Genomic DNA, 15440 nt, shown 5'->3' with positions numbered 1-15440 from the left:
ATGACCATTTTTTGAAATTTTGCAAGTCTCTCCCCTCCAAACGCACGGGGATAGAGAGTTGTCCTTTATGCTGGAGATAGAGTTCGAGGAGCTGTATTCAACGCCCCCATTGACTTTGTTCCCAGTACACGTACTGCGGAGTTATGGCGGCTAGAATGTCGGCGGAGTAGTGGTTTAAACCCTTCCCATTTTTTTTTCGAAAATCAGTTTGTGTTCGCGATTCCAATTTTGATACTATCGTGTAAGAAGCAAGTCAAGGGGGAATACAGGACCGCATCCCGTTCCTCGGTATGGCCATTATTTCCGGAGTTAGAGACTGAAATATTTTAGGTACCCAAAAAATAAGGCTAGAATAAAGTGCGGCGGATTTGCCGGATTTTAGCGGTGATTACTACTGAAGGTGTGGGGATGCTACAGTTAAAAGGGCGGGCCCCTGAGTCGCCCCGTTGTCCTTGTGTAGAAAAAATTCTTTTTTGGAGTGTCAAAATCACCATTTTTTGGAATTTTGCAAGTCTCTCCCGTCCAAACGCACGGGGATAGAGAGTTGTCCTTTATACTGGAGATAGAGTTCGAGGAGCTGTATTCAACGCCCCCATTGACTTTGTTCCCAGTACACGTACTGCGGAGTTATGGCGGCTAGAATGTCGGCGGAGTAGTGGTTTAAACCCTTCCCATTTTTTTTTTCGAAAAACAGTTTGTGTTCGCGATTCCAATTTTGATACTATCGTGTAAGAAGCAAGTCAAGGGGGAATACAGGACCGCATCCCGTTCCTCGGTATGGCCATTATTTCCGGAGTTAGAGACTGAAATATTTTAGGTACCCAAAAAATAAGGCTAGAATAAAGTGCGGCGGATTTGCCGGATTTTAGCGGTGATTACTGCTGAAGGTGTGGGGATGCTACAGTTAAAAGGGCGGGCCCCTGAGTCGCCCCGTTATCCTTGTGTAGAAAAAATTCTTTTTTGGAGGGTCAAAATGACCATTTTTTGAAATTTTGCAAGTCTCTCCCGTCCAAACGCACGGGGATAGAGAGTTGTCCTTTATGCTGGAGATAGAGTTCGAGGAGCTGTATTCAACGCCCCCATTGACTTTGTTCCCAGTACACGTACTGCGGAGTTATGGCGGCTAGAATGTCGGAGGAGTAGTGGTTTAAACCCTTCCCATTTTTTTTTTTTTTTTTTCGAAAAACAGTTTGTGTTCGCGATTCCAATTTTGATACTATCGTGTAAGAAGCAAGTCAAGGGGGAATACAGGACCGCATCCCGTTCCTCGGTATGGCCATTATTTCCGGAGTTAGAGACTGGAATATTTTAGGTACCCAAAAAATAAGGCTAGAATAAAGTGCGGCGGATTTGCCGGATTTTAGCGGTGATTACTACTGAAGGTGTGGGGATGCTACAGTTAAAAGGGCGGGCCCCTGAGTCGCCCCGTTCTCCTTGTGTAGAAAAAATTCTTTTTTGGAGTGTCAAAATGACCATTTTTTGAAATTTTGCAAGTCTCTCCCGTCCAAACGCACGGGGATAGAGAGTTGTCCTTTATGCTGGAGATAGAGTTCGAGGAGCTGTATTCAACGCCCCCATTGACTTTGTTCCCAGTACACGTACTGCGGAGTTATGGCGGCTAGAATGTCGGCGGAGTAGTGGTTTAAACCCTTCCCATTTTTTTTTTTCGAAAAACAGTTTGTGTTCGCGATTTCAATTTTGATACTATCGTGTAAGAAGCAAGTCAAGGGGGAATACAGGACCGCAACCCGTTCCTCAGTATGGCCATTATTTCCGGAGTTAGAGACTGAAATATTTTAGGTACCCAAAAAATAAGGCTACAATAAAGTGCGGCGGATTTGCCGGATTTTAGCGGTGATTACTACTGAAGGTGTGGGGATGCTACAGTTAAAAGGGCGGGCCCCTGAGTCGCCCCGTTGTCCTTGTGTAGAAAAAATTCTTTTTTGGAGGGTCAAAATGACCATTTTTTTAAATTTTGCAAGTCTCTCCCGTCCAAACGCACGGGGATAGAGAGTTGTCCTTTATGCTGGAGATAGAGTTCGAGGAGCTGTATTCAACGCCCCCATTGACTTTGTTCCCAGTACACGTACTGCGGAGTTATGGCGGCTAGAATGTGGGCGGAGTAGTGGTTTAAACCCTTCCCATTTTTTTTTCGAAAATGAGTTTGTGTTCGCGATTCCAATTTTGATACTATCGTGTAAGAAGCTAGTCAAGGGGGAATACAGGACCGCATCCCGTTCCTCGGTATGGCCATTATTTCCGGAGTTAGAGACTGAAATATTTTAGGTACCCAAAAAATAAGGCTAGAATAAAGTGCGGCGGATTTGCCGGATTTTAGCGGTGATTACTACTGAAGGTGTGGGGATGCTACAGTTAAAAGGGCGGGCCCCTGAGTCGCCCCGTTGTCCTTGTGTAGAAAAAATTCTTTTTTGGAGGGTCAAAATGACCATTTTTTGAAATTTTGCAAGTCTCTCCCGTCCAAACGCACGGGGATAGAGAGTTGTCCTTTATGCTGGAGATAGAGTTCGAGGAGCTGTATTCAACGCCCCCATTGACTTTGTTCCCAGTACACGTACTGCGGAGTTATGGCGGCTAGAATGTCGGCGGAGTAGTGGTTTAAACCCTTCCCATTTTTTTTTTTTCGAAAAACAGTTTGTGTTCGCGATTCCAATTTTGATACTATCGTGTAAGAAGCAAGTCAAGGGGGAATACAGGACCGCATCCCGTTCCTCGGTATGGCCATTATTTCCGGAGTTAGAGACTGAAATATTTTAGGTACCCAAAAAATAAGGCTAGAATAAAGTGCGGCGGATTTGCCGGATTTTAGCGGTGATTACTGCTGAAGGTGTGGGGATGCTACAGTTAAAAGGGCGGGCCCCTGAGTCGCCCCGTTATCCTTGTGTAGAAAAAATTCTTTTTTGGAGGGTCAAAATGACCATTTTTTGAAATTTTGCAAGTCTCTCCCGTCCAAACGCACGGGGATAGAGAGTTGTCCTTTATGCTGGAGATAGAGTTCGAGGAGCTGTATTCAACGCCCCCATTGACTTTGTTCCCAGTACACGTACTGCGGAGTTATGGCGGCTAGAATGTCGGAGGAGTAGTGGTTTAAACCCTTCCCATTTTTTTTTTTTTTTTTTTCGAAAAACAGTTTGTGTTCGCGATTCCAATTTTGATACTATCGTGTAAGAAGCAAGTCAAGGGGGAATACAGGACCGCATCCCGTTCCTCGGTATGGCCATTATTTCCGGAGTTAGAGACTGGAATATTTTAGGTACCCAAAAAATAAGGCTAGAATAAAGTGCGGCGGATTTGCCGGATTTTAGCGGTGATTACTACTGAAGGTGTGGGGATGCTACAGTTAAAAGGGCGGGCCCCTGAGTCGCCCCGTTGTCCTTGTGTAGAAAAAATTCTTTTTTGGAGTGTCAAAATGACCATTTTTTGAAATTTTGCAAGTCTCTCCCGTCCAAACGCACGGGGATAGAGAGTTGTCCTTTATGCTGGAGATAGAGTTCGAGGAGCTGTATTCAACGCCCCCATTGACTTTGTTCCCAGTACACGTACTGCGGAGTTATGGCGGCTAGAATGTCGGCGGAGTAGTGGTTTAAACCCTTCCCATTTTTTTTTCGAAAATGAGTTTGTGTTCGCGATTCCAATTTTGATACTATCGTGTAAGAAGCTAGTCAAGGGGGAATACAGGACCGCATCCCGTTCCTCGGTATGGCCATTATTTCCGGAGTTAGAGACTGAAATATTTTAGGTACCCAAAAAATAAGGCTAGAATAAAGTGCGGCGGATTTGCCGGATTTTAGCGGTGATTACTACTGAAGGTGTGGGGATGCTACAGTTAAAAGGGCGGGCCCCTGAGTCGCCCCGTTGTCCTTGTGTAGAAAAAATTCTTTTATGGAGGGTCAAAATGACCATTTTTTGAAATTTTGCAAGTCTCTCCCGTCCAAACGCACGGGGATAGAGAGTTGTCCTTTATGCTGGAGATAGAGTTCGAGGAGCTGTATTCAACGCCCCCATTGACTTTGTTCCCAGTACACGTACTGCGTAGTTATGGCGGCTAGAATGTCGGCGGAGTAGTGGTTTAAACCCTTCCCATTTTTTTTTTTTTCGAAAAACAGTTTGTGTTCGCGATTCCAATTTTGATACTATCGTGTAAGAAGCAAGTCAAGGGGGAATACAGGACCGCATCCCGTTCCTCGGTATGGCCATTATTTCCGGAGTTAGAGACTGAAATATTTTAGGTACCCAAAAAATAAGGCTAGAATAAATTGCGGCGGATTTGCCGGATTTTAGCGGTTATTACTACTGAAGGTGTGGGGATGCTACAGTTAAAAGGGCGGGACCCTGAGTCGCCCCGTTGTCCTTGTGTAGAAAAAATTCTTTTTTGGAGGGTCAAAATGACCATTTTTTGAAATTTTGCAAGTCTCTCCCGTCCAAACGCACGGGGATAGAGAGTTGTCCTTTATGCTGGAGATAGAGTTCGAGGAGATGTATTCAACGCCCCCATTTACTTTGTTCCCAGTACACGTACTGCGGAGTTATGGCGGCTAGAATGTCGGCGGAGTAGTGGTTTAAACCCTTCCCATTTTTTTTTTCGAGAAACAGTTTGTGTTCGCGATTCCAATTTTGATACTATCGTGTAAGAAGCAAGTCAAGGGGGAATACAGGACCTCATCCCGTTCCTCGGTATGGCCATTATTTCCGGAGTTAGAGACTGAAATATTTTAGGTACCCAAAAAATAAGGCTAGAATAAAGTGCGGCGGATTTGCCGGATTTTAGCGGTGATTACTACTGAAGGTGTGGGGATGCTACAGTTAAAAGGGCGGGCCCCTGAGTCGCCCCGTTGTCCATGTGTAGAAAAAATTCTTTTCTGGAGGGTCAAAATGACCATTTTTTGAAATTTTGCAAGTCTCTCCCGTCCAAACGCACGGGGATAGAGAGTTGTCCTTTATGCTGGAGATAGAGTTCGAGGAGCTGTATTCAACGCCCCCATTGACTTTGTTCCCAGTACACGTACTGCGGAGTTATGGCGGCTAGAATGTCGGCGGAGTAGTGGTTTAAACCCTTCCCATCCCGTTCCTCGGTATGGCCATTTTTTCCGGAGTTAGAGACTGAAATATTTTAGGTACCCAAAAAATAAGGCTAGAATAAAGTGCGGCGGATTTGCCGGATTTTAGCGGTGATTACTGCTGAAGGTGTGGGGATGCTACAGTTAAAAGAGCGGGCCCCTGAGTCGCCCCGTTATCCTTGTGTAGAAAAAATTCTTTTTTGGAGGGTCAAAATGACCATTTTTTGAAATTTTGCAAGTCTCTCCCGTCCAAACGCACGGGGATAGAGAGTTGTCCTTTATGCTGGAGATAGAGTTCGAGGAGCTGTATTCAACGCCCCCATTGACTTTGTTCCCAGTACACGTACTGCGGAGTTATGGCGGCTAGAATGTCGGAGGAGTAGTGGTTTAAACCCTTCCCATTTTTTTTTTTTTTTTTTCGAAAAACAGTTTGTGTTCGCGATTCCAATTTTGATACTATCGTGTAAGAAGCAAGTCAAGGGGGAATACAGGACCGCATCCCGTTCCTCGGTATGGCCATTATTTCCGGAGTTAGAGACTGGAATATTTTAGGTACCCAAAAAATAAGGCTAGAATATAGTGCGGCGGATTTGCCGGATTTTAGCGGTGATTACTACTGAAGGTGTGGGGATGCTACAGTTAAAAGGGCGGGCCCCTGAGTCGACCCGTTGTCCTTGTGTAAAAAAAATTCTTTTTTGGATGGTCAAAATGACCATTTTTTTAAATTTTGCAAGTCTCTGCCGTCCATACGCACGGGGATACAGAGTTGTCCTTTATGCTGGAGATAGAGTTCGAGCAGCTGTATTCATCGCCCCCATTGACTTTGTGCCCAGTACACGTACTGCGGAGTTATGGCGGCTAGAATGTCGGCGGAGTAGTGGTTAACCCTTCCCATTTTTTTTCTTTCGAAAAACAGTTTGTGTTCGCGATTCTAATTTTGATACTATCGTGTAAGAAGCAAGTCAAGGGGGAATACAGGACCGCATCCCGTTCCTCGGTATGGCCATTATTTCCGGAGTTAGAGATTGAAATATTTTAGGTACCCTAAAAATAAGGCTAGAATAAAGTGCGGCGGATTTGCCGGATTTTAGCGGTGATTACTACTGAAGGTGTGGGGATGCTACAGTTAAAAGGGCGGGCACCTGAGTCGCCCCGTTGTCCTTGTGTAGAAATAATTCTTTTTGGAGGGGCAAAATGACCAATTTTTTGAAATTTTGCAAGTGTCTCCCGTCCAAACGCACGGGGATAGATAGTTGTTCTTTATGCTGGAGATAGAGTTCGAGGAGCTGTATTCAACGCCCCCATTGACTTTGTTCCCAGTACACGTACTGCGGAGTTATGGCGGCTAGAATGTCGGCGGAGTAGTGGTTTAAACCCTTCCCATTTTTTTTTTCGAAAAACAGTTTGTGTTCGCGATTCCAATTTTGATACTATCGTGTAAGAAGCAAGTCAAGGGGGAATACAGGACCGCATTCCGTTCCTCGGTATGGCCATTATTTCCGGAGTTAGAGACTGAAATATTTTAGGTACCCAAAAAATAAGGCTAGAATAAAGTGCGGCGGATTTGCCGGATTTTAGCGGCGATTACTACTGAAGGTGTGGGGATGCTACAGTTAAAAGGGCGGGCCCCTGAGTCGCCCCGTTGACCTTGTGTAGAAAAAATTCTTTTTTGGAGGGTCAAAATGACCATTTTTTGAAATTTTGCAAGTCTCCCCCGTCCAAACGCACGGGAATAGAGAGTTGTCCTTTATGCTGGAGATAGAGTTCGAGGAGCTGTATTCAACGCCCGCATTGACTTTGTTCCCAGTACACGTACTGCGGAGTTATTGCGGCTAGAATGTCCCCACACCCTTCCCATTTTTTTTTTTTCGAAAATCAGATTGTGTTCGCGATTCCAATTTTGATACTATCGTGTAAGAAGCAAGACAAGGGGGAATACAGGACCGCATCCCGTTCCTCGGTATGGCCATTATTTCCGGAGTTATAGACTGAAATATTTTAGGTACCCAAAAAATAAGGCTAGAATAAAGTGCGGTGGATTTGCCGGATTTTAGCGGTGATTACTACTGAAGGTGTGGGGATGCTACAGTTAAAAGGGCGGGCCCCTGAGTCGCCCCGTTGTCCTTGTGTAGAAAAAATTCTTTTTTGCAGGGTCAAAATGACCATTTTTTGAAATTTTGCAAGTCTCTCCGGTCCAAACGCACGAGGATAGAGAGTTGTCCTTTATGCTGGAGATAGAGTTCATGGAGCTGTATTCAACGCCCCCATTTACTTTGTTCCCAGTACACGTACTGCGGAGTTGTGGCGGCTAGAATGTCGGCGGAGTAGTGGTTTTAAACCCTTCCCATTTTTTTTTTTCGAAAAACACTTTGTGTTCGCGATTCCAATTTTGATACTATCGTGTAAGAAGCAAGTCAAGGGGGAATACAGGACCGCATTCCGTTCCTCGGTATGGCCATTATTTCCGGAGTTAGAGATTGAAATATTTTAGATACCCTAAAAATAAGGCTAGAATAAAGAGCGGCGGATTTGCCGGATTTTAGCGGTGATTACTACTGAAGGTGTGGGGATGCTACAGTTAAAAGGGCGGGCCCCTGAGTCGCCCCGTTGTCCTTGTGTAGAAAAAATTCTTTTTTGGATGGTCAAAATGACCATTTTTTGAAATTTCGCAAGTCTCTCCCGTCCAAACGCACGGGGATAGAGAGTTGTCCTTTATGCTGGAGATAGAGTTCGAGGAGCTGTATTCAACGCCCCCATTGACTTTGTTCCCAGTACACGTACTGCGGAGTTATGGCGGCTAGAATGTCGGCGGAGTAGTGATTTAAACCCTTCCCATTTTTTTTTTCGAAAAACAGTTTGTGTTCGCGATTCCAATTTTGATACTATCGTGTAAGAAGCTAGTCAAGGGGGAATACAGGACCGCATCCCGTTCCTCGGTATGGCCATTATTTCCGGAGTTAGAGACTGAAATATTTTAGGTACCCAAAAAATAAGGCTAGAATAAAGTGCGGCGGATTTGCCGGATTTTAGCGGTGATTACTACTGAAGGTGTGGGGATGCTACAGTTAAAAGAGCGGGCCCCTGAGTCGCCCCGTTGTCCTTGTGTAGAAAACATTCTTTTTTGCAGGGTCAAAATGACCATTTTTTGAAATTTTCCAAGTCTCTCCCGTCCAAACGCACGGGGATAGAGAGTTGTCCTTTATGCTGGAGATAGAGTTCGAGGAGCTGTATTCAACGCCCCCATTTACTTTGTTCCCAGTACACGTACTGCGGAGTTATGGCGGCTAGAATGTCGGCGGAGTAGTGGTTTAAACCCTTCCCATTTTTTTTTTTTTTTTTCGAAAAACAGTTTGTGTTCGCGATTCCAATTTTGATACTATCGTGTAAGAAGCAAGTCAAGGGGGAATACAGGACCGCATTCCGTTCCTCGGTATGGCCATTATTTCCGGAGTTAGAGACTGAAATATTTTAGGTACCCAAAAAATAAGGCTAGAATAAAGTGCGGCGGATTTGCCGGATTTTAGCGGTGATTACTACTGAAGGTGTAGGGATGCTACAGTTAAAAGGGCGGGCCCCTGAGTCGCCCCGTTGTCCTTGTGTAGAAAAAATTCTTTTTTGGAGGGTCAAAATGACCATTTTTTGAAATTTTGCAAGTCTCTCCCGTCCAAACGCATGGGGATAGATAGTTGTCCTTTATGCTGGAGATAGAGTTCGAGGAGCTGTATACAACGCCCCCATTGACTTTGTTCCCAATACACGTACTGCGGAGTTATGGTGGCTAGAATGTCGGCGGAGTAGTGGTTTAAACCCTTCCCATTTTTTTTTCGAAAAACAGTTTGTGTTCGCGATTCCAATTTTGATACTATCGTGTAAGAAGCAAGTCAAGGGGGAATACAGGACCGCATCCCGTTCCTCAGTATGGCCATTATTTCCGGAGTTAGAGACTGAAATATTTTAGGTACCCAAAAAATAAGGCTACAATAAAGTGCGGCGGATTTGCCGGATTTTAGCGGTGATTACTACTGAAGGTGTGGGGATGCTACAGTTAAAAGGGCGGGCCCCTGAGTCGCCCCGTTGTCCTTGTGTAGAAAAAATTCTTTTTTGGAGGGTCAAAATGACCATTTTTTGAAATTTTGCAAGTCTCTCCCGTCCAAACGCACGGGGATAGAGAGTTGTCCTTTATGCTGGAGATAGAGTTCGAGGAGCTGTATTCAACGCCCCCATTGACTTTGTTCCCAGTACACGTACTGCGGAGTTATGGCGGCTAGTATGTCGGAGGAGTAGTGGTTTAAACCCTTCCCATTTTTTTTTTTTTTTCGAAAAACAGTTTGTGTTCGCGATTCCAATTTTGATACTATCGTGTAAGAAGCAAGTCAAGGGGGAATACAGGACCGCATCCCGTTCCTCGGTATGGCCATTATTTCCGGAGTTAGAGACTGAAATATTTTAGGTACCCAAAAAATAAGGCTAGAATAAAGTGCGGCGGATTTGCCGGATTTTAGCGGTGATTACTACTGAAGGTGTGGGGATGCTAAAGTTAAAAGGGCGGGCCCCTGAGTCGCCCCGTTGTCCTTGTGTAGAAAAAATTCTTTTTTGGAGGGTCAAAATGACCATTTTTTGAAATTTTGCAAGTCTCTCCCGTCCAAACGCACGGGGATAGAGAGTTGTCCTTTATGCTGGAGATAGAGTTCGAGGAGCTGTATTCAACGCCCCCATTGACTTTGTTCCCAGTACACGTACTGCGGAGTTATGGCGGCTAGAATGTCCGCGGGGTAGTGGTTTAAACCCTTCCCATTTTTTTTTCGAAAATCAGTTTGTGTTCGCGATTCCAATTTTGATACTATCGTGTAAGAAGCAAGTCAAGGGGGAATACAGGACCGCATCCCGTTCCTCGGTATGGCCATTATTTCCGGAGTTAGAGACTGAAATATTTTAGGTACCCAAAAAATAAGGCTAGAATACAGTGCGGCGGATTTGCCGGATTTTAGCGGTGATTACTACTGAAGGTGTGGGGATGCTACAGTTAAAAGGGCGGGCCCCTGAGTCGCCCCGTTGTCCTTGTGTAGAAAAAATTCTTTTTTGCAGGGTCAAAATGACCATTTTTTGAAATTTTGCAAGTCTCTCCCGTCCAAACGCACGAGGATAGAGAGTTGTCCTTTATGCTGGAGATAGAGTTCGAGGAGCTGTATTCAACGCCCCCATTGACTTTGTTCCCAGTACACGTACTGCGGAGTTATGGCGGCTAGAATGTCGGCGGAGTAGTTGTTTAAACCCTTCCCATTTTTTTTTTTTCGAAAAACAGTTTGTGTTCGCGATTCCAATTTTGATACTATCGTGTAAGAAGCAAGTCAAGGGGGAATACAGGACCGCATCCCGTTCCTCAGTATGGCCATTATTTCCGGAGTTAGAGACTGAAATATTTTAGGTACCCAAAAAATAAGGCTAGAATAAAGTGCGGCGGATTTGCCGGATTTTAGCGGTGATTACTACTGAAGGTGTGGGGATGCTACAGTTAAAAGGGCGGGCCCCTGAGTCGTCCCGTTGTCCTTGTGTAGAAAAAATTCTTTTTTGGAGGGTCAAAATGACCATTTTTTGAAATTTTGCAAGTCTCTCCCGTCCAAACGCACGGGGATAGAGAGTTGTTCTTTATGCTGGAGATAGAGTTCGAGGAGCTGTATTCAACGCCCCCATTGACTTTGTTCCCAGTACACGTACTGCGGAGTTATGGCGGCTAGAATGTCGGCGGAGTAGTGGTTTAAACCCTTCCCATTTTTTTTTCGAAACTCAGTTTGTGTTTGCGATTCCAATTTTGATACTATCGTGTAAGAAGCAAGTCAAGGGGGAATACAGGACCGCATCCCGTTCCTCGGTATGGCCATTATTTCCGGAGTTAGAGACTGAAATATTTTAGGTACCCAAAAAATAAGGCTAGAATAAAGTGTGGCGGATTTGCCGGATTTTAGCGGTGATTACTACTGAAGGTGTGGGGATGCTACAGTTAAAAGGGCGGGCCCCTGAGTCGACCCGTTGTCCTTGTGTAGAAAAAATTCTTTTTTGGAGGGTCAAAATGACCATTTTTTTTAATTTTGCAAGTCTCTGCCGTCCAAACGCACGGGGATAGAGAGTTGTCCTTTATACTGGAGATAGAGTTCGAGGAGCTGTATTCATCGCCCCCATTGACTTTGTTCCCAGTACACGTACTGCGGAGTTATGGCGGCTAGAATGTCGGCGGAGTAGTGGTTTAAACCCTTCCCATTTTTTTTTTCGAAAAACAGTTTGTGTTCGCGATTCTAATTTTGATACTATCGTGTAAGAAGCAAGTCAAGGGGGAATACAGGACCGCATCCCGTTCCTCGGTATGGCCATTATTTCCGGAGTTAGAGATTGAAATATTTTAGGTACCCAAAAAATAAGGCTAGAATAAAGTGTGGCGGATTTGCCGGATTTTAGCGGTGATTACTACTGAAGGTGTGGGGATGCTACAGTTAAAAGGGCGGGCCCCTGAGTCGCCCCGTTGTCCTTGTGTAGAAAAAATTCTTTTTTGGAGGGTCAAAATGACCATTTTTTGAAATTTTGCAAGTCTCTCCCGTCCAAACGCACGGGGATAGAGAGTTGTCCTTTATTCTGGAGATAGAGTTCGAGGAGCTGTATTCAACGCCCCCATTGACTTTGTTCCCAGTACACGTACTGCGGAGTTATGGCGGCTAGAATGTCGGCGGAGTAGTGGTTTAAACCCTTCCCATTTTTTTTTTTTTCGAAAAACAGTTTGTGTTCGCGATTCCAATTTTGATACTATCGTGTAAGAAGCAAGTCAAGGGGGAATACAGGACCGCATCCCGTTCCTCAGTATGGCCATTATTTCCGGAGTTAGAGACTGAAATATTTTAGGTACCCAAAAAATAAGGCTAGAATAATGTGCGGCGGATTTGCCGGATTTTAGCGGTGATTACTACTGAAGGTGTGGGGATGCTACAGTTAAAAGGGCGGGCCCCTGAGTCGCCCTGTTGTCCTTGTGTAGAAAAAATTCTTTTTTGGAGGGTCAAAATGACCATTTTTTGAAATTTTGCAAGTCTCTCCCGTCCAAACGCACGGGGATAGAGAGTTGTCCTTTATGCTGGAGATAGAGTTCGAGGAGCTGTATTCAACGCCCCCATTTACTTTGTTCCCAGTACAAGTACTGCGGAGTTATGGCGGCTAGAATGTCGGCGGAGTAGTGGTTTAAACCCTTCCCATTTTTTTTTTCGAAAAACAGTTTGTGTTCGCGATTCCAATTTTGATACTATCGTGTAAGAAGCAAGTCAAGGGGGAATACAGGACCTCATCCCGTTCCTCGGTATGGCCATTATTTCCGGAGTTAGAGACTGAAATATTTTAGGTACCCAAAAAATAAGGCTAGAATAAAGTGCGGCGGATTTGCCGGATTTTAGCGGTGATTACTACTGAAGGTGTGGGGATGCTACAGTTAAAAGGGCGGGCCCCTGAGTCGCCCCGTTGTCCTTGTGTAGAAAAAATTCTTTTTTGGAGGGTCAAAATGACCATTTTTTGAAATTTGCAAGTCTCTCCCGTCCAAACGCACGGGGATAGAGAGTTGTCCTTTATGCTGGAGATAGAGTTCGAGGAGCTGTATTCAACGCCCCCATTGACTTTGTTCCCAGTATACGTACTGCGGAGTTATGGCGGCTAGAATGTCGGAGGAGTAGTGGTTTAAACCCTTCCCATTTTTTTTTTTTCGAAAAACAGTTTGTGTTCGCGATTCCAATTTTGATACTATCGTGTAAGAAGCAAGTCAAGGGGGAATACAGGACCGCATCCCGTTCCTCGGTATGGCCATTATTTCCGGAGTTAGAGACTGAAATATTTTAGGTACCCAAAAAATAAGGCTAGAATAAAGTGCGGCGGATTTGCCGGATTTTAGCGGTGATTACTACTGAAGGTGTGGGGATGCTACAGTTAAAAGGGCGGGCCCCTGAGTCGCCCCGTTGTCCTTGTGTAGAAAAAATTCTTTTTTGGAGGGTCAAAATGACCATTTTTTGAAATTTTGCAAGTCTCTCCCGTCCAAACGCACGGGGATAGAGAGTTGTCCTTTATGCTGGAGATAGAGTTCGAGGAGCTGTATTCAACGCCCCCATTTACTTTGTTCCCAGTACACGTACTGCGGAGTTATGGCGGCTAGAATGTCGGAGGAGTAGTGGTTTAAACCCTTCCCATTTTTTTTTTTTCGAAAAACAGTTTGTGTTCGCGATTCCAATTTTGATACTATCGTGTAAGAAGCAAGTCAAGGGCGGCTAGAATGTCGGAGGAGTAGTGGTTTAAACCCTTCCCATTTTTTTTTTTTTCGAAAAACAGTTTGTGTTCGCGATTCCAATTTTGATACTATCGTGTAAGAAGCTAGTCAAGGGGGAATACAGGACCGCATCCCGTTCCTCGGTATGGCCATTATTTCCGGAGTTAGAGACTGAAATATTTTAGGTACCCAAAAAATAAGGCTAGAATAAAGTGCGGCGGATTTGCCGGATTTTAGCGGTGATTACTACTGAAGGTGTGGGGATGCTACAGTTAAAAGGGCGGGCCCCTCAGTCGCCCCGTTGTCCTTGTGTAGAAAAAATTCTTTTTTGGAGGGTCAAAATGACCATTTTTTGAAATTTTGCAAGTCTCTCCCGTCCAAACGCACGGGGATAGAGAGTTGTCCTTTATGCTGGAGATAGAGTTCGAGGAGCTGTATTCAACGCCCCCATTTACTTTGTACCCAGTACACGTACTGCGGAGTTATGGCGGCTAGAATGTCGGCGGAGTAGTGGTTTAAACCCTTCCCATTTTTTTTTCGAAAAACAGTTTGTGTTCGCGATTCCAATTTTGATACTATCGTGTAAGAAGCAAGTCAAGGGGGAATACAGGACCGCATCCCGTTCCTCGGTATGGCCATTATTTCCGGAGTTAGAGACTGAAATATTTTAGGTACCCAAAAAATAAGGCTAGAATAAAGTGCGGCGGATTTGCCGGATTTTAGCGGTGATTACTACTGAAGGTGTGGGGATGCTACAGTTAAAAGGGCGGGCCCCTGAGTCGCCCCGTTGTCCTTGTGTAGAAAAAATTCTTTTTTGGACGGTCGAAATGACCATTTTCTGAAATTTTGCAAGTCTCTCCCGTCCAAACGCACGGGGATACAGAGTTGTCCTTTATGCTGGAGATAGAGTTCGAGGAGCTGTATTCAACGCCCCCATTGACTTTGTTCCCAGTACACGTACTGCGGAGTTATGGCGGCTAGAATGTCGGCGGAGTAGTGGTTTAAACCCTTCCCATTTTTTTTTCGAAAAACAGTTTGTGTTCGCGATTCCAATTTTGATACTATCGTGTAAGAAGCTAGTCAAGGGGGAATACAGGACCGCATCCCGTTCCTCGGTATGGCCATTATTTCCGGAGTTAGAGACTGGAATATTTTAGGTACCCAAAAAATAAGGCTAGAATAAAGTGCGGCGGATTTGCCGGATTTTAGCGGTGATTACTACTGAAGGTGTGGGGATGCTACAGTTAAAAGGGCGGGCCCCTGAGTCGCCCCGTTGTCCTTGTGTAGAAAAAATTCTTTTTTGGAGGGTCAAAATGACCATTTTTTGAAATTTTGCAAGTCTCTCCCGTCCATACGCACGGGGATAGAGAGTTGTCCTTTATGCTGGAGATAGAGTTCGAGGAGCTGTATTCAACGCCCCCATTGACTTTGTTCCCAGTACACGTACTGCGGAGTTATGGCGGCCAGAATGTCGGCGGAGTAGTGGTTTAAACCCTTCCCATTTTTTTTTTCGAAAATCAGTTTGTGTTCGCGATTCCAATTTTGATACTATCTTGTAAGATAGAGATAGAGTTCGAGGAGCTGTATTCAACGCCCCCATTGACTTTGTTCCCAGTACACGTTACTGCGCAGTTATGGCGGCTAGAATGTCAGCGGAGTAATGTCCCATTTTTTTTTCGAAAATCAGTTTGTGTTCGCGATTCCAATTTTGATACTATCGTGTAAGAAGCAAGTCAAGGGGGAATACAGGACGGCATCCCGTTCCTCGGTATGGCCATTATTTCCGGAGTTAGAGACTGAAATATTTTAGGTACCCAAAAAATAAGGCTAGAATAAAGTGCGGCGGATTTGCCGGATTTTAGCGGTGATTACTACTGAAGGTGTGGGGATGCTACAGTTAAAAGGGCGGGCCCCTGAGTCGCCCTGTTGTCCTTGTGTAGAAAAAATTCTTTTTTGGAGGGTCAAAATGACCATTTTTTGAAATTTTGCAAGTCTCTCCCGTCCAAACGCACGGGGATAGAGAGTTGTCCTTTATGCTGGAGATAGAGTTCGAGGAGCTGTTTTCAACGCCCCCATTGACT

At 44.9% G+C, this 15440-nt stretch overlaps 1 protein-coding gene across 1 annotated transcript in view; it reads left to right on the top strand.

The window, feature by feature from the left end:
• The window catches only part of LOC138711242 (small ribosomal subunit protein mS25-like), a 149809-nt gene that overhangs the window by 108121 nt on the left and 26248 nt on the right, over positions 1–15440 (top strand). The window lies entirely within an intron of this gene.

This window comes from Periplaneta americana, chromosome 12 (assembly GCF_040183065.1).
Source record: "Periplaneta americana isolate PAMFEO1 chromosome 12, P.americana_PAMFEO1_priV1, whole genome shotgun sequence".
In the NCBI taxonomy this organism is placed as follows: domain Eukaryota; kingdom Metazoa; phylum Arthropoda; class Insecta; order Blattodea; family Blattidae; genus Periplaneta; species Periplaneta americana.
The sequence above is the reverse complement of the archived record's forward strand: the minus strand, read 5'-3'. Positions and strand labels throughout refer to the sequence as shown.